The 27,691-nt window shown below is 35.4% G+C and overlaps 1 long non-coding RNA gene across 2 annotated transcripts in view; it reads right to left on the bottom strand.

Annotated features, from left to right (window-relative positions):
- LOC112811250 (uncharacterized) overlaps positions 1–27,100 on the bottom strand; it is a 69,678-nt gene extending 42,578 nt beyond the window's left edge. For both annotated transcript variants that reach the window (XR_003205018.2, XR_012382089.1), the window contains exons 1-2: positions 26,142–27,100; positions 25,516–25,584 (exon numbers count right to left, since the gene is read on the bottom strand). This is a non-coding gene — a long non-coding RNA (uncharacterized lncRNA). The remainder of the gene's footprint in view (positions 1–25,515; positions 25,585–26,141) is intronic.
- Positions 27,101–27,691: the final 591 nt, after the last annotated feature.

Here is a 27,691-nt window from a genome sequence, read left to right as displayed (position 1 = left end):
CTCTCCAACATTTGTTGTTTCTTTCCCTGTCCATTTTTGCCATTCTAACTGGTGTAAGATGGTATCTCAATGTGGTTTTGATTTGAATTTCCCTGATGCCTAGTGATGATGAACATTTTTTCATGTGTCTGTTAGACATTTGTATGTCTTCAGAGAAGTGTCTTTTCATATCTTCTGCCCATTTTTTGACTTGATTATTTGTTTTTTGTGTGTGTTGAGTTTGAGAAGTTCTTTACCAGCCCTTTATCTGTAGTGTCATTTGTAAATATCTTCTCCCATTCTGTGGGTTGCCTCTTTGTTTTGTTGACTGTTTCCTTTGCTGTGCAGAAGCTTTTTATCTTGATGAAGTCCCAAAAGTTCATTTTTCCTTTTGTTTCACTAGCTTTTGGAGATGTATCTTGAAAGAAGTTGCTGTGGCCGATGTCAAAGAGGTTACTGCCTATGTTCTCCTCTAGGATTTTGATGGATTCCTGTCTCACATTGAGGTCTTTCATCCATTTTGAGTTTATCTTTGTGTATGGTTGTGTGTATGGGTATTTATCCCAAAGACACAGATGTAGTGAAAAGAAGGGCCATATGCACCCCAGTGTTCATAGCAGCAATGTCCACAATAGCCAAACTGTGGAAGGAGCTGAGATGCTTTTCAACAGATGAATGGATAAAGAAGATGTGGTCCATATATACAATGGAATATTACTCAGCCATACTCAGAAAGGATGACTACCCAACTTTTACATCAACATGGATGGAACTGGAGGAGATTATGCTAAGTGAAATAAGTCAAGCAGAGAAAGTCAATTATCATATGGTTTCACTTATTTGTGGAGCATAAGGAATAGCATGGAGGACATTAGGAGAAGGAAGGGAAAAATGAAGGGGGTGGAAATCGGAGGGAGAGCTGAACCATGAGAGACTATGGAGTCTGAGAAACAAACAGGGTTTTGGAGGGGAGGGGGGGAGGGGGGATTGGATAGCCCAGTGATGGGTATTGGGAAGGGCACATACTTCATGGAGCATTGGGTGTTATGCGAAAACAATGGATCGTGGATCACCACATCAAAAACTAATGATGTGCTTTATGGTGACTAACATAACATAATAAAATTAAAAAAAAAGAAAGCTGTTGTAATTATACTCATATCAGTCAAAATAGACTTTAAAACAAAGACTGCAATAAAAGACAAAGAAGAGAATTACATAATATAAAAGATTCAATCCAGCAAGATACAACCTTTATAAATATACACACACCAAACATAGGAGCACCTAAATATATAAAGCAAATATTAGTGTACCTAAAGGGAGAAATAGACAACAATACATTGATAGTAAGGGGCTTTAACACCCCATTTATACTGATGGATGGATTAATCGGACAGAACATCGATAAGGAAACATCAACCTTAAAACAGCACATTAGGACCCAATAGGACTTGAGAGACATACACAGAACATTCCACCCCAAAACAGAGTACACCTTTTTCTCAAGGGCACATAGCACATTTTCCAGGATGGATCACATGTTAACCACAAAACACGTCTCAATAAAATCCGGAAGACTGAAATCATATCAAGCATTTTCACCATCCACATGGCATGAAACTAGAAGTAGGAAAACAAAGAAACAAACAAACACAAACACAAACAAACAAACAAAAACAATGAAAAAACCATAAAAAATGTGGCAATTAAGTAGCATGCTACTGAATAACTATTGAATCATAGAATAAATCAAAGAAGAAATAACAAAAATATGCAAAGACTAATCAAATCAGAAATACAACATACCAGAAGTGGTTCTAAGAGAGAAATTCAGAGTAATATGGGCTTACTCAAAAACAACCAACAAACAAAACTCAGATAATCTACCTTTACACCTAAAGAAAGTAGAAAAAGTGCAAACAAAGCCCAAAGTTAGTAGAAGCAGAAAATAATACAGATCAGAGTGGGAACAAATGCAATAGAGACTAAAAAAGCAATAAAACAAAAAGCTGGTCCTTGAAAAGATAAAGAAAATTGATAAACCCTTAGGTAAACTACCAGAAAAAAGAGAGAGAGAGAGAGAGGTCTCAAATAAATAGAATCACAAATGAAGAAGTTACAACTGACATCACAGAAATACAAAGTATCATAAGAAATGACTGTGAACAATTATATGCCAAAAACTGGACAATCTAGAAGAAATAGATAAATTCCTAGAAATACAAATCTTCTAAGACTGAATCATGAAGAAATAGAAAGTCTTAATAGACTGATTACTACTTAGAAGATTGAATCAGTAATCAAAAACTTCCCAACAAACAAAAGTCCAGGACCAGACACCTTCACTGGTGAATCCTATCAAGCACTGGAAGATTTAATACCTATACCCTCAAACTCTTCTAAAAAAAATACTAAAGGGGAGGAAACACTTCCAAATTCATTTTATGAGACAAGCATTACTCTAATACCAAAACCAGAAAAGGACACCACACAACAAAAGAAAGTTATAGGCCACTATATTTAATGAACATAGATACAAAAATACTCAAAAAGTATTAGCACACCAAACTCATCACTAAATTAAAAAGATCATACAAATAATCAAGTGGAATTTATACTAGGGATGCAAGGATGGAAATCAAACAACATAATAAGGCACTTTAACAAAATGAAGGCTAAAAATCATACAGTCATCTCAACAGATGTAGGAAAAGCATGTGACAATATTCAACATCTATTTATGATAAAAACTCTCAACCGTTTGGCACAAAGAGAACATACTACAATATAATGAAGCTTATTAATGACAAACTCACAATTAGCATCATATTCAACTGTGAAAAGCTGAAAATTATTCCTCTAATTTTAGGAACAAGATAAGGATGCCCACTCTTGCCACTTTTATTCAACAAAGTTTCAGGAGTTTTAGCCAGAGAAACTAAACAAGAAAAGAAAAAAAGGAACTCAAATCAGAAGGGAATAGGTTAAAACTGTTACTATTTGCAGGGGACATGATACTTTATATAGAAATCCATAAAGACCACCAAAAAACTGTAGGACTAATAAATAATTTCAGTGAAATTTCAGGATACAAAATCAATCTACAGAAATCAGTGGTGTTTTTATACACTAATAAGAAACTATCAGAAAAAGAACATAAGAAAACAATTCCATCTACAAATGTATTCAAAAGAAAAAAAGATATCTAGGAATAAATCTAACCAAGAAGGTAAAAGACCTGTAAACTGAAAATTATGATATTGATTAAGAAAATTAAAGAAGATATAAATGAAAAGACAATGGTCATTAAATGGAATTGTCAGTATTGTTAAAATGTTTATGCTACCAAAAGCAATCTAGGTCAAATGAAATCTGTATCAAAATTCCAATGGCATGTTTTACAGAACTAGAACAAATAAATGAAAAATTTGTATGGAACCATGAAAAATCCTAAATAGCCAAAGTGACCTTAAGAAGAACAAAGCTGGAGGAATCATGTTTCCTGCCTTAAAATTGTATTACACAGCTATAGTAATCAAAGCAGTATGGTATTGGCATAAAAATAGCCACACAGATTAATGGAACAGAATTGAGAGCCTAACAATAGACACACACTTATATGGACAATCAATTTCTAACAAAGGAGCCAAGAACATACAAGAGAGAAAGAAAGAGTCTCTTTAATAAATGGTGGTGGGAAAACTGGACAGCCACATGAAAATAATGAAACTGGACCACTATTTTATACCATACATAAAAATTAACTCCAAATGTATTAAAGACTCAAATGTAAAACCTGAAACCATAAAACTTCTAAAAGAAAACATAGGTGCTAAATTCCTTGACATTGGACTTAAATATGTTTTTGTGGATTTGATTCTAAAGGCAACAGAAACAAAAGCAGAAATAAACAAATGGAACTATGTCAAACTAAAAAGCTCTGCATTGCAAAGGAAACCATCAACTGAATGAAAAATCAACCTACTGAATGGGAGAAGATATTTGAAAATTACATAGCTGACAGGGGTTTGATATCCAAAATATGTAAAGAACACATACAACTTAACAATAAACCAACAACTTGATTAAAAAATGGGAAAATAATCTGAATAGACATTTTTCAAAGAAATCTAGCTATCATGAAAGCATGTTCAACATCACTAATTATTAGGAAAATGCAAATCAAAACCATAATGAAATATTACCTCACATTGGTTAGTTTGGCTATCATCAAAAAGACAAAAAGTAATAAATGTTGGAGAGAATGTGGAGAAAAAAGAACCTTCATACACTCTTGGTGGGAATATAAATTGGTGCAGCCAATATGGAAAACCATATGGAGATTCCTCAAAAAGTTAAAAATAGAACTACCATACAGTCCAGGTATTTCTCTTCTGGGTATTCATCCAAAGAATACATAAACATGTATTTCACCAATTTAAAAAGATATGTGTACCCCAATATTTTTAGCAACATATTTATAATGACCAAGATAGGGCAACACCCTAAATGTCCATCAGTGGATGAATGGATAAAAAGTGAATGGTATACATGCACAGTGAAATACTAATCAGCCATAAAAATGAATGAAATCTTGCCATTTGTGACAACATGGATAGACCTTGAGGGTATTATGTTAAATGAAATAAGTCAGAAGGAGAAAAGCAAAAACAGTATGATTTCACTTATATGTGGAATCTAAAAGAAAAGAAAACAACAAAAACAAAAGAAGAAAAAAATATTAAATGTGACAATGTTTTATTTCTTCCAGACAACACATACATAGCAAGCCTGTGTCTTTATCAACCTATTAATGGAGAATATCTGTATAGTTAGATAAAAATAGTCAAGAATTATTTTAAAATATGCTAAAAATTACCTAACTGTTAGAAAGTGTGTCTTCTGTATTTCAACTTCTGCACCTTGGTGCATTTTAAAATTTATTCTGTTTTGGTTTGTATCTCAGTTGAAAATTTTGCATTATACCAGAAAACAAGGGAAAAAAAACCCATGTTTACTTTCTTCAAATCAACATAAATTACTAAGTAATAGGAACATATATTAGAAATAAGTGAGGGTTTTATATTTTATGAACTTTCCCAAAAGATTATCATATTCTCCAAATTTACAGTCATTTTTACTTGTTATTAAATCTCTTACACTCTACTGTTATCCAAACTTTTATCTGCTCATTTATTCATTTCTGGCATAGACTAATTAAATCTGGAATAATTAATAAGAACATGTATTCATTTTACTGTAAATAATACATCATCGACAATTATTAATTCATCTTTTTAGGACTTAGAGTTAATGTGGTCTAAATTTTTCTTTTTCCTGTTAATTTTCACTGAACTCTGTCTCATTCCAGCAATTAGTAATGTTTATGGATACATGAATTAATTGAAAAAATACATCTCATTAAGAGATAGTTTTCATTTAAAAGTTTACTTTTTATGTTTAATAGTTATTAATCCAAATTTGTATTATAATTTTTTAATCAGTTGTGTGCTACTAAAATTGTAATGATAGGTTTATTCAGAAAGAAAAAAATCTACTTAATGCTTTTTTGATTACAAGATATATGAACATCTAAATTTACATATGTAGACATATTTTATGGCAGAGATAAAATGGTGATAAGTAAAAAATTTTCAGTGATAAAATATGCTACATTAGGATTAAATTCCATGAGAAAAAAATGGAAGGAAAGTACAAGATTAGGGAGAAAGTGAAATACTATAAAATTTATGCCACTTAAAGAAGCTTTTCACTTTTAAATGAATAGTTGTAGGTTTCTAATTGTTATGGAATTACTATTCCATTGTATACATTTAAAAGTCATATGACAACTTTGTTTTAAATGTAATATTTTAAAACTTCAATGTATATACCATTTGTAACTATAGTATTTTAACACAAGAGGAAAATGTTTGAAATTAGCTTAAAATTTGCAGAAATATTTTCACATTTCTTTAGAAGATATTAGAGCAAAAACATAAAAGCTCATTAGGCTAGATCACTTATCAGGTCCCTTGAAAACTGACTCTTGACTTGCCACAAAACTTATTGTAGCTCAAATTTTTTAAGATTTTCGTTATTTATTTTGAGAGAAACAGAGAGTGCAAGCAGGAGAAGGGGCAAAGGGAGAGAGGGAATTGCAAGCAGACTCCATGTGGAGCACAGAGCCCTACACAGGCTGATCTCACCACCAAAGATCATGACCTGAGGCAAAATCAAGTGTTGGTCGCCTAACCGACTGAGCCACCCAGGTGCCCCTATTCTACCCCACGTTTAAGATCAAGTCTATGAAACCTGGAAAGGAGGAAAGATAGGAGGAATCAGTGCAAGTCCAAAGAGGAAACGGTCAGGTAATAGGCAAATCTCCAGAAATATAAAACAGCATTTAATCCTGAGCCAGAGAACTCTAGGCAGCAGATTTCCTTTCCTACCTCTACCAGAAGGTGGGTCACAGAGGAGACTGGTGCACAGCTGAAGCTGGGCAGAGTTTGAAGTGGGCTCCATTAGTTAGAATCCATCCAAACCTGGCAGTCGTTGAGTTCCTGGATAACTTCTCAGTTTCAACCAATTTCTCCAGGTTCCTGGGCTTACTTTTCCTTCCTCTGGAGATTAAGACTCTCACCCTGCTCTGCTTATCTCTAGTGATACCCTAGCCCTCTCAACCCTTAAATTTTGTCCAACTCTAAGAGGGAATAAGATGGATGCAGGCATGCCACCTCTGCCCTTCCCAGTTCGCTAGAAGCCTGGCCTTCAATGGGCAAGCGTATCTCCTTTGTTAGCCCTCAGGTATTCGGGGAACAGCATAACTATGCACAGATATGATATATCTACTTATGTGTGTGTAACATGCCAACATTCTGGTATGCCCTTGTCACAAGTGGAATGTTTTTCTCTTAGAATTTTCAAGATTAGTTGGTACCCATCTCAAAGGATCCTGGAGAACAGCATACATCAAGATATTCTCATCCAGATTGTGTAATTGACTGCAGGAGGTTGCATTTTAATGGCAGTGTTGTCACGGCAGTCTTATCCCTCGCTTGCAGTACCATGATTCTCTCAGATACATCTCTGCATCTGATTGGTAAAAGTGCCTCTCATCTTCCAAACCCAGCTCATGTAGCACTTTCATCCTCAGAAGCTAAGCCTGCTGCTACTCTTCCTAGTCTTCCCTAGTACTAGCCTATGCAACCATTCTTGTAATTATCTTATCATATTTCACAACACAGTGTTCCTGTCCATCTCCTTTATCTTTAGTGTTCCTTTATAAGAGGAGAGGAAAATAAAATACTCATTCTCAAAGGCACTCATCAATTCTTGTTTCTCCCCAAAGTGCTGAAATTTCCTGAACCTATCTCAAAGGGTATATGCAATCAAAATATTTTGAAGAACAAGATTAGTTCAACCACTTGGCTCAAAATTTAATCTAATTGTATATCTAATTTAAAGCTTGGAGGTCATAGAAAGAAGGAGTTGGGACCAAATCATGGAAGTTCAGGTGAGTGCCTAGGTTTGTACATCATGCTCTCCATAGGCTGGTCCATTAAACCCTCATACCAAACTATCAGATAGGTATTATAAGATCATCAGATAGAGTTATGTAACTGAAGTTCAAGGGTACAGTACATAGGGTAACACAAACTCTACATAGTATATCTGGGATTTAACACAACTCTTATACTGAAAAAAGATTAGACATGCTAAGTGCCCAGGCATGCTAAGTGACATCAACTCAGTGAATCCAACTCTGTATGATTTGTCTTTTCACAAAGTCTGTAGTTCATTTTAAGGAAAATCATCTTGTTAGCAATGAGAAGAACTGGAAAATTATAAATAAAACACTTTTTCCTCAGAGTATTTTTTGTTTTACATAACAAAGTTTTTAAAAATGATTTTAAAATATTTCTTCCTAAAATTTTCACTCTTTGATACACCAAGATTTGACTTCTTTCTATAAAGCCACTGCCCAAAATTTAACACATTCTCAACACCTTGTAGAAACAGTATTTTAAACTGTCACAGAAGATAGCAGCACACAAAGGATTTTCTTTGAGGACTTCACAAAGTCCAATTTGTTTTTTTACCAATTCTTTCTTAAATTATTCCCAATTCTCCATGTAGTGACCATTGATACAACTCTATTTCAAGTTTTATTAATACAAATATAGCCATCTTGTATTTGCAGGTATAAGTGGAATGGATTGATCCATCACCATATTTTCTTTCAAATGGATCATGTGGGCATTGCAGGTGAAAACTGTTACCTCTGTGCTACCCTATTCTTCAGGTAAATTGCTACTTGAAACGCTCAGCTTTCAATGTTCATCCCATTGAAATAATTTATCTTGTACAGTCTTTTCTTAAGACTCTACCATAACACTTTTGCAACATAATTCACCACTTGCATGTCTGTCTTCTCCATTAGAAAAATAAATTTTGAGAAAAAAACATAGTATTTTATTTATTTTAATGTTCTAATACCTTGGATGATTATAGGTACATAGCTGAGTCCCATTAAATTCCGAATGAATAAATGAATAGTAGCTTAGGATTTTCTGTCTCACTAACCCTGTTTATTCTCCTTCTTATTCACATTCCTTTCGAAAAGGGAGTGCTTTAATCTAATAACCCTTTCAAATTAAGCTATGAGAAGCAATTGCCTACTGGCAAGTAGAAAATTTGTGTCACAGAGGATCTCTTCTAGCCAGTCTAGAATAGCTAATACTTCTTCCATGGAGAACTGCGGTCTTACACATACTATGGAGAACTTTCAGGCTATGAGAAGGAAGAATGAAACATCAACAGTCGTGATCACACAGCATTTGACCAGAATGGGACCAGGCAGGGGTGTGCAGCAGGAAGCCTGGGTAAAGATGCAGAAATAGGAGGAGGGGGATAGACACAGAGGGAAGAGAAAGTTCATCTGTGACTGACTCCAGGGGAGTCAAATGATCATGCTTCTGGAAAATTAAACACTTCGTATGCGCTCTAGACTCTGTATATGGGTGATAAGCTAGCTGGTGCTCTGTTCATGGTGGGAAAGGAGATTCCAAAAATGAAGTAAGCTTTGCTAAAAGAGCCATTTAAAATAGGTTTGGTAGGGCCTGTGCTGCCTTCTCTTCAAATCTAGGAACACCAGGAGACTCCTGACATCTGTCAGTTGTGACTTGTCAATTGCAACCAACCCCTTGAAAAAAATCTTTCTACTTTGGACTGAAACAGAGATGATATAACATTTGTGAGCTAAAAGTCAATCATGTATTAGATTGTTTAACTCTGTCAGCATGAACAAATAATGTAACCTTGTAGTTTTTGCCTTTCTAAGCCTCCACTCCCTACTCACAATTCAGAGCACACTTTGGAATTCTATGGATTCTGTGTCTCCCGGTTACAATCCCAAAGACTCTAAATAAACATTTTGTTGTTGTTGTTTTGTTGTTGTTTTGTTTGTTGTGGTTTTTGCTTTGCAGCCTCTTTTCCTGGTCAACAATGGACTGTGCCTGCTTGCCTTTCCAGAAATTTTGGGTATAATGGTGGGATCACAGAAATAAACAAAGCATAGATGAGAGCTGGAAAAGGCTTTAAAAATATTCCTGGATAATCTTGTTTTATAAAAATATCGAGGGCCAACTATGCATTTAACTAATTCACGAAATCCCCACGTGACACTTCATTTCTCCAGCAAACAATAATGTGTAAAACATTCTGCCTTTGTATTTCTCCAGCTTAAAAGGCTCATAAACCACCTATATTTACAGACCATATCTCCCAACTCCCACCTGGCCCATTGACCTCAAGCACTGACCAGAAATAATTGACTTCAATTATTTGTAGGCTACTCAAGTGTGATTGTGAAATGCAGTCTCAGAATGCTTTATTTTCTTTAAGGCTTCAAATAGGATTAGGTTTCCTTCCTCCAAATCCAAATAACATTCTTTTCACCATGCAACATTCTCAGGTGTGAGGCATAGGAAAGTTATTCTGTATCAAAAATATAAAGTTAATATAAACAGAATGGAAAAAGAATATAAAAGGACAAAGAGGCAAGGAGAAAAGTCTGTTCCACCAGACAGATGCAATTGATTTTATCAAGCATTGGTTCCCCAAATCCATTCAGCAAATTAATATACAATGAGATCCAGTGAATAAAATGGACCAAAAATAACTAAAATCACAATTTTTCAAATGTGCAGAAACCACTGTATTTCTGTCTAACTATACAGAAAGCCCCGTTTCACACGCTAACTTTGCTACTATGAAATTGGAATAGGATGTAACGACTATAAGGGAGAGAAATATAACAAAATATAACAAATGTAGTACACTGACCAGAAGATGAAAACAACAGTGAAAGTAGAAAACTTTTTAATCTGGCAAAAAATAAAACAACAAAGATAATTATTATGAAGGTATTGGGGAAAGTGCGGACTGAACAAAGAACATCATACTTTAAAATTTTAATTTAGACCAGGAGATTGACTCCATGTTTTCTTTCCCTTTCTGATTTTGTTCCTAAGAGTTATGAAGCCACATGAATGAGAAGGGGGTCATGGAAGTATACTGACTCCTTGGGCAAATGTGGTTCTCCAGCTTGAAAGCAAGACGGGCACTAAATTCTGGAGTACGCTCTTCCTCAAGGCAAACGATAGTGAATTTCCTCAAGTGATGTGACACTTCTAGAGCTCTCTATAAAACCTAGAGGGACTTTTCACAACTGATACTCACATTGGTTCAGTTATAAAGCACCCAATAGTCATCATACTATTTGTAGAATGTACCATGAAGTATTTGGCTTATAGGAATAATTTTATGACCAGAAAAGATGACTTTTAAAAATTCATTTGGCTACCATTTATTTCTTTTTGTTGTCTGATTGCTGTGGCTAGGACTTATAATACTATGTTTAATAGCAGTGGTGATAGTGGACATCCCGCTGTGTTCTTGACCTTAGGGGGAAAGCTCTCAGTTTTCCCCATTGGGAATGATATTCACTGTGGGTTTTTCATAGATGGCTTTTATGATCTTGAGGTATGTACCCTCTATCCCTATACTATGAAGAATTTTGATCAAGAAAGGATGCTGTACTTTGCCAAATGCTTTTCCTGCATCTATTGAGAGGATCATGTGGTTCTTGTTCTTTCTTTTATTAATATATTGTATCACATTGATTGATTTGCAGATGTTGAACCAACCTTGCAGCCCAGGGATAAATCCCACTTGGTCATGGTGAATAATCCTTTTAATGTACTGTTGGATCCTATTGGCTAGTATTTTGGTGAGGATTTTTGCATCCATGTTCATCAAGAATATTGGTCTGTAATTCTCCTATTGATTTGCAAATATCTTCTCTCATTCTGTCAGTTGTCTTTAGGTTTTGTTTACTGTTTCTTTTGCTGTGCAAAAGCTTTTTATCTTGATGAAGTCCCAATAGTTCATTTTTGTCCTTGCTTCTCTTGCCTTTGGTGATATTTTTAGGAAGAAGTTGCTGTGGCTGAGGTCAAAGAGGTTGCTTCCTGTGTTCTCCTTTAGGATTTTGTTGGACTTCTGTCTCACATTTAGGTCTTTGATCCATTTTGAGTCTATTTTTATGTATGGTGTAAGGAAATGGTCCAGTTTCATTCTTCTGCATGTGGCTGTCCAATTTTCCCAACACCATTTGTTGAAGAGACTGTCTTTTTTCCATTGGACATTCTTTCATGCTTTGTCGAAGATTAGTTGACCATAGAGTTGAGGGCCCATTTCTGGGCACTCTATTCTGTTCCATTGATCTATGTGTCTGTTTTTTGTGCCAGTATATTACTGTCTTGATGATGACAGCTTTGTAATAGAGCTAGAAATCCAGAATCGTGATGCCACCAGCTTTGCTTTTCTTTTTCAACTTTCCTCTGGCTATTCAGGGTCTTTTCTGGTTCCATACAAATTTTAGGATTATTTGTTCCATTTCTTTGAAAAAAGTGGATGGTATTTTGATAGGGATTTCACTGATGTGTAGATTGCTCTAGGTAGCATTGACACCACCAAAATATTTATTTTTCCAATCCATGAGCATGGGACGTTTTTCCGTTTCTTTGTGTCTTCCTCAATTTCTTTCATGAGTATTTTATAGTTTTTGGAGTACAGATTCTTTGCCTTTTTGGTTAGATTCATTCCTAGGTATCTTATGGTTTGGTTGCAATTGTAAATGGGATCGACTCCTTCATTTCTCTTTCTTCTGTTGTTGGTATATAGGAATGTCACTGATTTCTGTGCATTGGTTTTATATCCTGCCACTTTACTGAATTCCAGTATGAGTTCTAGCAGTTTGGGGGTGGAATCTTTTGGGTTTTCCACATAAAGTATCATATTATCTGCAAAGAGTGAGAGTTTGACTTCTTTGTCGATTCAGATAACAGGCTAGTATCCAATTTATAAAGAACTTATCAAACTCAACACCCAAAGAACAAATGATCCAATCAAGAAATGGGCAGAAGACATGAAGAGACATTTTTCCAAAGAAGACATCCAAATTGCCAACAGACACATGAAAAAATGCTCAACATTGCTCGGCATCAGGGAAATCCAAATCAATACCTCGATGAGATACCACCTCACATCAGTCAGAATTGCTAAAATTATCAAGTCAGGAAATGACAGATGTTGGCAGGGATGCGGAGAAAGGGGAACCCTTCTACACTGTTGGTGGGAATGCAAGCTGGTTCAGCCACTCTGGAAAATAGTATGGAGGTTCCTCAAAATTTGAAATAGTGCTACCATATGACCCAGCAATTGCACCACTATTTATTTACTCCAAAGATACAAATGTAGGGATCTGAAGGGTTATGTGCGCCCTGATGTTTATAGCAGCGATGTCCACAATAGCCAAACTATGGAAAGAGATAAGATGTCCATTGACAGATGAATGGATAAAGAAGAGGTGGTATACACACACACACACACACACACACACACACACACACACACACACTGGAATATTATGAAGCCATCAAAAGGAATGAAATCTTGCCATTTGCAAAGACATGGATGGAATTGGAGGGTATTATGCTGAGCAAAATAAGTCAATCAGAGAAACGTATCATATGACATCACTGATATGAGGAATTCTTAATTTCAGGAAACAAACTGAGGGTTGCTGGAGTGGTGGTGGGTGGGAGGGATAGGGTGGCTGGGTGATAGACACTGGGGAGGGTATGTGCTATGGTGAGCACTGTGAATGTGCAAGACTGTTGAATCACAGACCTGTACCTCTGAAACAATACATTATATGTTAAAAAAAATTGATGAAGATAGCAGGAAGGGAAAAAGGAAGGGGGGGAAACCAGAGGGGGAGATGAGCCATGAGAGACTATGGACTCTGAGAAACAAACTGAGGGTTCTAGAGGGGAGGTGGGTGGAGGGTGGGTTAACCTGGTGATGGGTATTAAAGAGGGCACTTTCTGCATGGAGCACTGGATGTTATATGCAGACAATGAATCATGGAACACTACATCAAAAACTAATGATGTAATGTTTGGTGATTAACATAACAATAAAAATAAATAAAATAAATTAATTAATAAAAAAAACCACAAACTCTCCCTGGAACAAACTGATGGTTGCCAGAAGGGAAGAGGTGGAGGGACAGGCAAAATGGGTGAAGGGGTGTGGGAGATACAAGTTTCCAGTTAGGGAATGAGTAAGTCACAAGGATCAAAGGTATAATACAGGGAATATAGTCAATGGCATTGTACTAGCGTTGTGTGATGACAGATAGCAGCTGCACTTGTGGTAAGCACAGCATAATGTATAGTGCTGTCAAATCACTATGTGTACACCTAAAATGAATGTGACATTTTGTGTTAACTGTATTTCAACTTAAAACAATAATAAATAAAATACCCCAAAAGGAAAAAAAAATCATTTGGCTAATAAATATTTAATTACTCTCCAAATGTATGTCAGACACTCTAGAAGACCTTGGGGGTACTACAGACAAAAGGAAAGAAAGAAAAATTCTATAGTCTGGGGCTTACTTGCTAATAAACTAACATGGGTTGGCAAAGGCCAACATACACTACCCTAAAAAATTACAAATAATATTTCTAAAAGATGCTTTTTAGTGTTTGCCATCAACCACATTTTCTCTATATTAAATTTATTTCATCATCTGTGAGAACTCACTGGAGAGAAATATTAGCAGGAAAAATAATTTAGAAATATTATTAGGGCAAAAATTTTAAAGGCACATGGAGAAAATTAATTCTTTCTACTGGATTTTTTTTTCTTTTCTTTGAATTAAAAAACACCCATTATTATTGTATTCAAGTAAAGGAAAACCTTAATCCAGTTTGGAGAGGTATAGTTTGAGAACTAATGAGTTAGGGAAAGTATTGCAATCAGCTGGGCTTCTGACTGAGCAAGAATAGCAGTGATTAGAAATGATTCCTGTTGCAGGAACCAACAGCTAAGGTGTTCTCTGGAGGTAGCTGGGGACAGTCCTCAAAATCCTAGTGGGCAGCACAGCAAAGGCATGGGCAAAACACTGAACAGAAAGATAAATATGTTATGGGCAGCCTAAATCAAAGGTACAGAGCCAGATATGGGGCTATTGTTTGACATTCTAGGGATAAGGAAAAACAAACAAACAAAAAAGCAAAAGGGAGGGTGAAGAACAAACCAACTGGAGGAATAACTTCTTTGGTTGTTGTGATAACTGAGTTGTGTAAGATGATATCCACTTGACACACATAGCTAATGAGTACTTGGAATGTGACCGGTTCAAATAGAGATGTGTCTTAAGTGTAAAATGCACGTGGGATTTCCAAGATAGAGTAAAAAGTATACAAAAGAATATAAAATACATCATTAACAATTTATGTTTTATATGTTAAAAATGATAATATTTTGGATATGTTGGATATATGGTTTACTTTTTTCTTTTAATGTGACTTCTAAGAAATTTAATATTATACATGTTGCTTATATTTCTACTACACAGCATAGGTTTGGAGAGTATCCTCCCAACTTTTCTTTAACATGTACCCCTTATTGGTAAACACCATTTAAATACATCTTCAAAATTTATTTTTAAACAATAAATCTTTCAAGCTGTATAAAAAGATGGCATACTTTATGAAACATATGGAGAAATAGAAAATTTTAAAAGGGAAAGAAACTTAGAAATATAAAATGAGATAGAGATTCTAATACTTTCTTCCAGATCTCAGTGGATTGTGTGATGGACCTTTTAAAAGTTAAAAAAATTGGGGTGCCTGGGTGGCTCAGTTGGTTAAGCGTCTGCCTTCAGCTTGGGTCATGATCCTGGGGTCCTGGGATAGAGCCCCGTGTCAGGATCCTTGCCCCGCATCAGGCTCCCTCCTCTGCGGGGAGTTTGCTTCTCCCTCTCCCTCCTCTCCTTCCCTCTTCTCCTGCTCTCTTTCACTCTCAAATAAATAAATAAAATCTTAAAATAAAATAAAGGCTAAAAATTGTGTTTTTTACAATTTAAGAGCCAACTAGACAGTGTTATATGGATGATGCAGCCAGGCTTCAAAAGCCAGATAGATTTAAAAAGAAAAAAGAAAGACCAGATAGAATTCAAGAAAAGTATTTACATGTAAATACATTGAAATCATATTTAAATATTGTATTGAGTTTAAATATAATGCTAAGTTAAATCTATTTAATATTTATGCATAAATACCACTTAACAAAATATTTAATATAAAATAAAATATGGTCTTTGATTTCATTGAACAAGCCTATGGAAAATTAAAGTAGTGAGATACACAAAATTATAATCTGAGACTAATGTCTACCTGCTGGCTGATTTCTCTAATTGTGAAGGAGAAAAATGAGAAAATAGGAAAAAAACAAATGCCTTAGAATATATAGAAGATATGCTGCAGAAAACCTAATTTATTACATAGGAATAAATGCCCAATTGTCTCAATGACATGGTAATATATGCTAGGCATATATATCATTTAACTCATATAAATTAGAATCACAAACACTTAAAGCTGGTAGGAAAATTAATAACCATCTGTTTTACCCTTTCTCTTTAAAGGTGAGATTGTGAACGCACAGGATTCCAGTGATGGCCAAAGAACACATGCTAGGGAGTGGCCAGGGCTGAGATCAAGCCCCGGGGTCTGTCCCTGAGGCCATGGTCTCTGCCCAGGCAACAACATCTCCTGAATTCAGAATTACAACACCCTCTACATAATTTTTTTTTTGAGGCTTGTTTTGATTATTCCACATTCCTCTTTTTCATGAGCAATAGCTTTATACCTCATAAATAAATACATTATTCCCAAATTTTTACTAATCTGGAATCAAATGCATTCCCTCTAAATAATCTTAATTTGCAAATTGTGTAGGGTCTGAGTTAATAGGATTTTACTGAATATCACAGCAAGGAAAATAGCTCCCAGATCAGCAAGCCCATTCTCTGTATACTTCATGCCCCTTACTTTTTGTTCTGATTAAATGAAACATTATGAATTCCCCAAATAACATCAATATGTTTTTATGATGAAGTATGCCATTATGTTCAAATATTTATCTTACTCATTTTAACAGTAATGATGTGGGCAACACTTAATATTCGATCACACTTTCACTGTTGATATTCTGAATAGAGGAGAACAGATGTTCATATATAATAAACCAGTTTTCAAAGTGCCCATGTGTAAGCATCAACTTTCCTGTTCCTTTAAAAAGGAACACAGCTTCTTCTTTAATATAAAAATTTCAAATAAAAGAGAAGAAAATGATTTGTGCTATTATAGCTTTTATTCCTTACAGACAAAATTTTATGTCTACCTTTGTTATAAAAGAACTAAAATTATAAAAATAAGAAATCATTTAAATGTGTTTTTTATATTTAATCAAACACATTGAAATCACTTCTGTGAACTTACGAATAAACAAAAGATGTCAAGTGTTACCTTCTTGGTATAGAGGTTTTTTTTTAAGATTTTATTTATTTATTTGAGAGAGAGAGAGCTTGCAAGCACATACTCATGCACACAGGGGAAGGGGCAGAGTGAGAGAGAGAGAATTTCAAGCAGAGTCCCCACTGAATGAGGAGCCCTATGTGGGGCTTAATCTCACAACCCTGAGATCATGACCTTGAGATCATGACCTGGGCTGATATCAAGAGTCTGATGCTTAACTGACTGAGCCACCCAGGTGCCCCTTAGTATAGAGTTTTTCTGATCAAATTTTATAAGAAAATAATATGTTACTGAAACTTTTGTTTAATACATAACCAGAGAAAAGGATCAACACTTTTTGGATTTTTCAAGTTCCATAAATATCTATTAATTCCTTGATAGTTAAATAATTATCCTTTGAGTCTTCTATGTTATATTTATTTGTATTTATTTTAATTTCTTAAATGTTACATGCTTCAGCTTTTCCGTGAATTTTCTATTTAAACTTTGATATAGTTTCCTCTGCATCTACATTGTGTTATATGGTTTTCATAGCATTTAATAATTAGTACATTCTGACAAAATTACTGATGTGGTGGACAGGAGAGATATGGATGATGTGAGATTGAATGGGACTATTTTTATAATTAGTACATATATTTAATAAATATCTTTCTGCAATAAAAAATGTGTTTCTTTTTATAACCTCTCAATTGCTGGGATTCTGATGGAGCAGTTAGTTCTACTCAGAATGGTCTGTATCAGGTTGAGTCCCAGAATGTCTCCTTACTGATCAGTTAGGAGACAAATGCAAAAACTGAGGGATTCCATGTAGGGAGCTTTTGAACACTCTGGTCCTGCCATAGCATCCGAGCCTTGCCTTGCTGAACACAGTGGAGCCCAGTTCAGGTGGTTGTCAATCTTGGTTGCTATTTATGCACATATTAGGATCTGCAATGGACCAGGAAAAAATATTCAGAAAAAGGAGTCTCCTTACTTGTGTGTTAGCAAGACAGAGATTTCCTGTGGGTCATCTTGAAGAGTAGTAATGTATATCCCAATGAGCTGTGCTGTCTAATATAATAGCCACCTATCACGTGTGCTTGTGGAGCATCTGAAATGTGGCTAGTCCAAATTGAGACGTGCTGTAAATGTAAATTACATACCACATTCTGAAGACTTCATATATATATGGTAAACTTACTATTTTTATATTGAATTCATGTTGAAATAATAATGCCTTTGATATTTTGAGTAGAATAAAAATATTACCATGAGTTTCATCTGTTTAAGTTTATTTTTATATGACTATAAGAACATCTTAAATTGAATATGTGGCTTGCATTTTATTTTTATTGGACAGCACTGCTTTAGAGTATCTTGAGTGGGCATGCATATAATGACATCTAAGCTTTGTGATGACCGCTAGATTAAAAATTTTTCTAATTCATAATAATTTCAACTTTCTGAGTCATTTTTCATACCAAAACGTTACCAGAATGAAGGACACCTGGGTGGCTTACTTGGTTAAGCATCCAACTCTTGATTTCAGCTCATGTCATGCTCTCAGGGTCATGTGGCCAAGCCCCGTGGGGTTCTATGCTTAGTGTGGAGTCTGCTTGAGATTCTCTCTTTCTCCCTCTACCCTTGCCCCCCGTTCTCTCTTTCTCTGTCTCTAAAATAAAAAAGTAAATCTTAAAAAAACAAGTTACCAGAATGGAAAAAAAATGTTACCAGAAAGTAGTAATGAGTTTAATTGCATGCACATTTGATTTCAGTTGGTTAGTGCATCAGTTGAGTGTGTGGGAGGGGTTATTTTTAATTTGGTAATGATTTTAGGTATAATTCACAGCTACTTCTAACAATTCATATCAAAAACCTACAAAAAAAAGTAAAAGCAAATAAAACAGATTTTCTAGGCACCAGATAGTATTTAATCACTGAAAATTATCTGTTTTTTAAGTTAGAAATAATAAATAAAAATGGAGAAAGATGGGGTGCCTGGGTGGTTTGGTCCATTGAACATCTGCCTTTTGCTAGATCATGATCCCAGAGTCCTTGGATCCCAGGGTCCTTGGATCCAGCCCCACATAGGGCTTCTTGTTCAGACCCTCCCTCTGTTTGTACTCTCTCTCTTTCTTTGTCTCTGTGTCTCTGTCTAATAAACAAATAAAATCTTTAAAACAAAAAGTAGAGAAAGAAAGAAAAAGAAAGATAAGCATCCATGGAACTATGGTCATTTTTTTTTTTTTTGGAACTATGGTCTTAATCACTGTATTTCATTAATGTAGGTTGTAAAACAGTCATGTCAAAAATACAGACTTCAATTTATTAGTGCATGAAAGTTATGATAATTATTTAAAAATATCCAATATATCATGGGTGTGCTTAGAGAATTTTCTCAGGTCTCAGTCCCAGGGATAATGTACTTTGTGTTATTTTCGGACCCCTGAACACTTGAAAATTGGTCCATTTCCTCTGTTTTCATTGCTGGGAATTTATAATGCATTTTGATGGCTCATCTTGAGCAACTCTCTGAGGACAGAGGCCCTGACTCTGTAATTTTAATTGCATGCTAAATTTAACTAATTCTTCTCCAATTGTGTCTCTCTTACTCCAAACCTTTGTTTAAAAATGGAAAGGAGGCACACCTGGCTCAATCCATAGAGCATGGGACCCTTGATCTCTGGGATTTGAGTTTGACCCACATGCTGGGTGTAGAGTTTACTTAAAAATAAAATCTTAAAAAAAAGGAAAGGAAAGAAAAGAAAAAAAGGAAAGAACAGGGAAAAAAATCTTAAAAGTCTGAAAATATCATACTATCTATTTTCTTTAAAATATTTGGGGAACCAATCATGCCAATCATGGCTCTTCCATACTCCTTTGCACAGATGTAAACTCCCTGACCTGAGAAGCCCCTTCAGCTTTAGCACAAACTCAAGGCACCATTAGGGAAATGCACACAACAGAAATGGGTTGTCATATCTGGGCAGCAGAAGGATAGGGGACTAAAAGCTCTTGTGTGTTTGGGAGCACAGGGAATATCCTACCTAACAATCAAGACTAAAATGATTTCAACATGTAGATGGAGATTTGGTTTCACACTCAAATATAAAACTTAAGAAACTATTCCCTTTGAGAGAATCATCGCCATAGCAAGACCACGCAGGCTGCAGTAATAGCTGTGTAGCTGATGGCCACCCCACTAAGTGTTTTGTGCCTGTGTCCCCATAAGTTAAAAATTGACAAAATAGTGTCTACCCTTCAGAATTCTTGTAATTATATCTTGTGCAACCAATAAACCACACTTCTTCTTATTAAGATAATAAGTACATGCTTATATATCTGTAGGGTACAAAAGAATACTGAGCCCCAGAAGAAAAACTATCACAGAGTAGGAGTGCTTGGCTGTGCCAAAGATAAGCTATAAACTTTCCCAGTTTGACTCCATTTCATGTGGTTAAATATCCAATGTGTCTGCAACCTCTAAACTCCTTTGTTCAGGGACCTTGGATTTGTAGGAGAGGTAACTGAATACCTGGCAACAATGTATAATACTCAAAATATAAAGTTGCCTATTTAAATACCTCCTTTTTTGTTTAAGCTCCTGAAATCTACAATGCTAATTTACCTAGTCTTGGAAGCCTGCTCTAGTTATCTGCAATTGCAATTTTACTTTAGACAATGAGAAAGAAGTATCTTAATTACTTGCAACTAAAATTTCTTACTCTGGGTGATATAGTATGACCTGTAGTACCTATGAACTCTCACAAATTGTTTTATGCTGGGTCCCAAGATTTTAGCACCTTGCTGCTGCAGCTAAGCATACAGTCAAGTGATGAAAACCCATAGAGCACCAAATGGTGGGTTGAAATGGTAAGATATTATGAAACCCAGGGAGAAGTTTCTTAGCCAAAGGGAAAGCAAGCCAAGGAAAGTGTTGGGAAGAAGAATGATATCAATTAATTGATTAGGTAGGAATACAGTTATTAGTTTTCATGCCACCTCACCAAGCAGCTATTCTGCCGACAGCCTTATGATGTGGTTGAAAGTAAAATGCGGCACCTGGGTGGCTCAGTCATTAAGCGTCTGCCTTCAGCTCAGGTCATGATCCCAGGGTCCAGGGATCAAACCCCTCATCGGGCTCCCTGCTCCGCGGGAAGCCTGCTTCTCCCTCTCCAACTCCCCCTGCTTGTGTCCTCCCTCTCACTGCCTCTCTCTGTCAAATAAATAAATAGAATCTTAAAAAAAAAAAAAAAAGAAGAAGAAGAAGAAGAAGAAGAAAGTAAAAGCAAGGGGTTTGTTCCAGGCAGGAAAGAATATAAAAAGTGTTATTTACAGGTTGGCTCTTGAAAGTATGTATCTAAGGGCAATTTTTTCTTTCTTTTGTCTCCTGATAATAGCCTATAATAGGTTAGTGGGATTGTGAACATTACAGTCTCATCATAGCTAGAGAGGTCTAGAAGCCACTAGGAAATAGGAGCCAATCTGTTTCTTTGCCTCTTTTGCAGATGCTTTAACAGAACCATTTTTTTTAAAGATTTTATTTATTTATTTGAGAGAGAGAATGAGATAGAGAGAGCATGAGACGGGGGAGGGTCAGAGGGAGAAGCAGACTCCCAGCTGAGCAGGGAGCCTGATGCGGCACTTGATCCTGGGACTCCAGGATCATGACCTGAGCCGAAGGCAGTCGCTTAACCAACTGAGCCACCCAGGCGCCCGAACACAACCATTTTTGTTCACTCAACCATTAATTCATCAAAATTTTAAAAACTGTGTAATAGGCTCACGCTTGAGATAAAATAGTGGAGAAAAAAAAAAAGTATTTTCCTTATAGAACTTATAGGGCACAAAGTAAACTCTGTCTCCTTTTTGTGAAGAAAAACAAAGGAAAGTAAAAGAAAAAAAGGAAGTTCAACAACCCCATGGAAATCAGTTCTGGATAGATTTTTATGTTTTTCTAGTTCAGTTTACATTCTCTTTTTAAACATTTTATATTTCATTTTTAAGAAAGAACATTAAATTTTAGAAATAAATTACTTTGTAGAAGGCAAGAAGTGTATGTGCCATTTTCTACTTAATTTGAATTATAGGATAAACCTCCTGACTGGTCTCAAAGAAACATTTTTCTTATTTCAGAAACATTATGGTTTGTAATCCAACCTTGTATCTGTATAATTATTAACCATTGGACTATCACCTTGGAGAAATTGTCCTGGAATTGACATCCCCCAATTTTTCCCATTACCAAAGGCAGAAAGTACCAAAAATTGTTCTTTTCTTGTTGACTATCTGGGACTCAGACAAGAAGGAAGAATAATAAGCATTAGATGATAATCTGCTGTCTTCAAATAAATCTAATGATTTGGGGGTAAGGGCTCTCACAAATAAAAATGTGGTCCATATTAATTGACCTTCTTTTACATAATCCAAACAAGCTAACATTAACTATTATTAGATAAAAAATGGGCTTTGAGAAGAGTCATGGCCAAAAGGATAAAGATGATTTTACTAACACTGCAAATAAGCTTAACCACACGTAAATATTTGTACCCATCAATAAAAAATATCTATCATTTCAAACATACATGGAACATTCACACACAGAAACACATCAATAACAAATTTGTTGAAATATCACAAATTAAAAAAAAATAGAATGCAAATCCACAACCACTGATCAAATGCATTAAAATTAGAAATAAACAACAATAAAAAAAGAAAAGAAAAAATCTATAAACCTAAAAATTCTGTAATATCCTCCTAAAGAACTCTTAGTTTAAAGAAAAAAAATGTGGACAGACACTACAAACCATTTAGAAATAAATAACAATGAAAAATACTAAATACAAAACTTCCATATATAATGAAACATAACCAGAAAAAAGTGATAGCCTAAAATATTTTCAATAAAAATCAAGAAAAACTGGAAAAAAGTGAACTAAGCTTCAATCCAAGAAGCTTTATTATCTTTAAATAATAAAAGCAACTAAAAGGGTAAGAATGCCAATTCTTAGAGTTCTTTCTTAAAGAAAAAAAACAAAGATTAGAAAAATGGTAGATTTGATAGGTATGATATGATTGTATATTTTAGAAATTCAGAAAAAGACAAAAACAGAAGACACAATTAAAATCTTACAAATAGGGCGCCTGGGTGCCTCAGTTGGTTAAGCGACTGCCTTCGGCTCAGGTCATGATCCTGGGGTTCTCGGATCGAGTCCCACATTGGGCTCCCTGCTCAACAGGGAGTCTGCTTCTCCCTCTGATGTTCTTCCTTCTCGTGCTCTCTGTCTCTCATTCTTTCTCTTTCAAATAAATAAATAAAATCTTTTAAAAAAATGTTACAAATAAATAGGAGTGATAGATTAAATATATAAATGATTTCTTAAATTATCAAAAAATAGATATTTAAGCCATCTTTTTAAAAAATATTATGGTAACAATTGATTTTCTGAAAAATAAACAAACTAAACAATTCACAACATTTTTTTTCTGAGGAAATATAAAATCTGGTCAGGCAGGAGGAAAAAAAACAATTAATGGAAACTACTGTATTCATAAATTATGGGAAAATATTATCACCTGAATATAACAAAACTTAAGCCATATAGGAGTGTAATACATAATTCCAAACTAAGCCGCAAAACTCAATATTCATAGCAAGTAATGAATAAAAGGAATTTTCTGAATATGTTAAGGAGTGTCCAACAGAAGAGAATATTCTTGGTGATTAAATATTAAAAAACATTATTATTAAGGGAAGATGTTGATGTCTGCTATTATTTTCATGATTCACCATCTTTTGATAAGTCCTAACCACAGCATACAAAGAAGTTAAAAAAATAATCATGGGATATACTTACTGAAAATCAAGAGTTAGAGGTGTCCTATTTCCAGATGCCATAATTGCCTACTAGGAAATCTAAGTGAATCAATGGACAGCATATTAGAAACAAAGAGTTAATGTTAAGAAATTTAAGTAGAAACATCTTCAGAATACCAAAATCAAAGCTTTTCTTCATACTGAATACTATTTTTTTAATTTTTTTAAAGATTTTTATTTATTTATTTGAGAGAGAGAATGAGATAGAGAGAGAGCATGAGAGGGGAGAGGGTCAGAGGGAGAAGCAGACTCCCTGCTGAGCAGGGAGCCCGATGTGGGACTCGATCCCGGGACTCCAGGATCATGACCTGAGCCAAAGGCAGTTGCTTAACCAACTGAGCCACCCAGGCGCCCCTGAATACTTTTTTTTAAAAAAAGATTTTATTTATTTATTTAAGAGAGAGAGGGAGAGAAGGAGAGAGAGAATCAGCAGGGTGGAGGAGCAGAGGGAGGGAGAGAGAGAGAAGCAGACTCCTCCCTGAGCAGGGAGCCTGACGATGCGGGGCTCGATCTCGGGACCTGGAAATCATGACCTGACCCGAAGGCAGATGCTTAACCAACTGAGCACCCTAGGTGCCCCTTAATACTATTTTATATACCAAATACTACTAAAATGTTACACCCAAAACATAGCAAATCATGTTGCCTTCCTCTTGACCTTCACACCTGAAATGCTTCTTCAGGGCTGCTTGGGTGGTCAGTCCAACCTGAGCCATCAGGGAGACTTGCTGTGTTTCAGCCTACCTTTTTGTTTTTCCATGTACTTTCTCAACCAGGCTTGTAGTTCCCACTTGAATACTACCCGGGTATATTTATTTATTTTCTCTTTTCCCTGTCTACATGTTTTTCCATGATTGAACCGAACCTCTTTTTTTTTTCTTCATCTTTTTCCTCAAACCAATCTTAGTACATACACAAAATATTAGGAGATGTGCTGTCACCAGAATGTCAAAACGAAGTAAACGTTATTAGGCCATTTGTTCATGATTTTTTTGTCCATACCCTTCTAGAGTTTGCCAGGCTCTTCCACCAGATGCTTGCACAGGTATTTAGTGGAAACAAATTTAGATTTATTTTATTTGTGTTTATTTGTGAGAGACAGAGACAGAGACAAAAACTACAAGGGACACTTGTGAGCTGAGCTGTCAGACAAGTAAGCACATTTCCAAATGAGAAGACTATTTAAAATGAACTCTCATATTTCAACTTAGTTCCTATAAATTACTTGTTTTATTTTGTAGCACCATCTCAATGTACTCCTTTTTTTTCACAGAAAAGACCATAAAACTCATAAATGCTTGATTTTTAACTCATATATTAAGCATGTCCCTTATTGCTTTACTATACTCTATTGACTCAACTTTTTCTAGGAAAAGAAAAGGAAATGTCAACCAAATATATTGCTGCAATATTTACATACATTTGAATTTTCCTTTTAACTGTGTATCTGTGTTTTAAAATAATTCTGCTGTGCTCAAGAGCATCTGTTCAAACCTTCTGCACATTACACTCTTGAGAGAAGCAGGTCACTATGTGCACATTCAATTGGTTTAACAAGTGCTCTTAGTTCCTTGACCTTTTTGCCTTATTTCCTCCTCAACCTAAAATATTAAAACATAATTTAGGGTCCCCCAAGTAGTAAGTATTCTTTTTACTTAGATTTGCCATAAAAGTCACCATCTCCAACCCAAATTCTATTTGACATGAGTAACTTACATATTTAATCTCTAAAAGCCTCTTCTGTGATATGCGTTGGAATGATGCAGTGCACTCAGATGATTTTACCTTCAAGGAATAAAATTACACATTAAAATATAAGAATAAATAATATCAAACTACTCTGACCAATTAAATTGTGTGTGTGTGTGTGTGTGTGTGTGTGTGTGTGAGAGAGAGAGAAAAGGAGAGAAAAGCTACTATACTGTTACCAAGAAATGACCTAGATCCCTTCTCAAAGTAATGATTTGTCAAGAACACTTCTACTGGTATAAAATGCAAAGCATTGCATAATTCTATTGGATTTGGGTGTTTTTCACTAAATTCTAAGATCACAATGACTTTTTACACATGTCTTAAAGGATGAAGAAGAAGTAGATGTAGACCAACAAATTATCTTGTGGATGTAAGGTTATAATAGTGTTTGAATAAAGTCAAGTTATGATTTATAGTACTATAATATTATAGCAGACAGACACAGAGATTTGACTTTTATACTTTTTGTTTTTTCTTCCTAATATTCCAGGTTTCTTGCTTTTATCATTTTCTTTCTGTTTATGGAATTTCCTTTAACCATTAATTTAGAGTAGATTTGCTATCCACAAATTGCCTTAGGATACCCTTACCTGAGAGTGTCTGGTGTCCTGGGTGTCATTCCTGAAGATCTTTTTCACTTGGGTACAGAATTATAGGTGGCAGTTACTTTCTTTCAGCATTTGAAAAATCCTGTGCCACTTTCTTCTGGCCTCCATGGTTTCTGATGAAAAAAATCACTGTGATTTGAATGAATTGTCTCTCTGTAAGAAAGGTAGCATTTCTCTCTCACTGCTTTCAAGTTTTATTTTTCTTTGTCTTTAGCTTCAGAAGCTTGGCTATGAAGTGTCATGGTGTGGTTTCTTTACATTCCAATCAGAGTTCACACGGTTTCTTGAATCTGTAACTTTATGTCCTTTGCCAAATTTTGGGGAAAAATTGGAAATCTACAGCCATTTTTTCCCTGTGAGCACTTATCAGTCTTACCTACTTTCTCTTCACCTTCAGGGATTTCAATGACATGAATATTAGATCTTTCATTACTCCTATACAGGTACACACAGTTCTGTTCACTTCTTTTTTTCTTTTTCAGTTTATTTTCTCTGGGTTGTTCATATTAGATCATGGCTATTTTTCTATCCTCAAATTCACAGAACCTTTCTTTTATCCCTTCTATTCTGCTGTTGAGCACATCCAGTGAGCATTTTATTTGTTTATTGCATTTTTCTCTTCTAAAATCTTCATTGGGGTCTCCTTAATGTCTCCTCTTGCTTGGTTGAGATCATATTTTTTCATTTGTTTCAAAGGTGTGTGCAGTTGCTCACTGAAACATTTTTTTAATTGCTGCTTTAAAATCTTTATCAGAAATTCTGACATTTCTGTCATCTGACTGTTGGCATCTGTTGTTTTATTCAGTTTGAGATCTCCCTGTTTCTTGGTATAATGGATAGTTTTCTACTGGAACATGGACACTGGATCTATTTAAACCTTCTGTGTAACTGACTTCCTCTGATAGTGATCCCACAGATGAAGGGGAAGGGGAAATGATGCCTTGTTTCCATGGATGTGTGAATAGAATTTAGAATTCCATGCTTTCCATTTGGCTCATCAGGGTTGTGAGTTCCAGCCCTTCCAGGCCTCTCATCATGCCCCTGTAGCTGAGACATGGTCTCTACTGACACCACTTTAGTAAGGGAAGAATGTGGATTAATTCCCCTGGAAGCAGGGAAATTCTTGATTCCCCTCTAGGCCTCCTGTGTCATTACCAAGGAGGAGATGGGGGGAGTCACCTTGGTACAGCCACCTGGGGTTAGAGGTCTGTGCTCCCAGCATGGTCCCAATGACACCTTGTGTGAGGCTGGGTGGATGTTGGGAGCTTCAATACCCCTGGTGAGGAAGAAGCCTCCCATCTCCATAGTTGGTGTAGGGGCCAAGGGCAGGCTGCCCCAAATGTACCACTTTGACATATTGATTATTTTGAATAGAAACTATTTGAGGAAGAGCCTGTGCAAGGACACTTGGACCTTCCTCTGGCTCTCTGAAAGTGGGAGATAAATCTCCCACATCAAAGTTGCCTTCCTCTTACTAAGAAGGAAAGAAAGAAGGGAAGAAAGAAGAAGAAAGAAAGAAAGAAAGAAAGAAA

Source organism: Callorhinus ursinus, unplaced genomic scaffold, assembly GCF_003265705.2.
Source record: "Callorhinus ursinus isolate GAN/ISIS: 27379988/994484 unplaced genomic scaffold, GSC_fseal_2.0 scaffold2, whole genome shotgun sequence".
NCBI lineage: Eukaryota > Metazoa > Chordata > Mammalia > Carnivora > Otariidae > Callorhinus > Callorhinus ursinus.
This window is presented reverse-complemented; position numbering and strand designations above follow the sequence as displayed.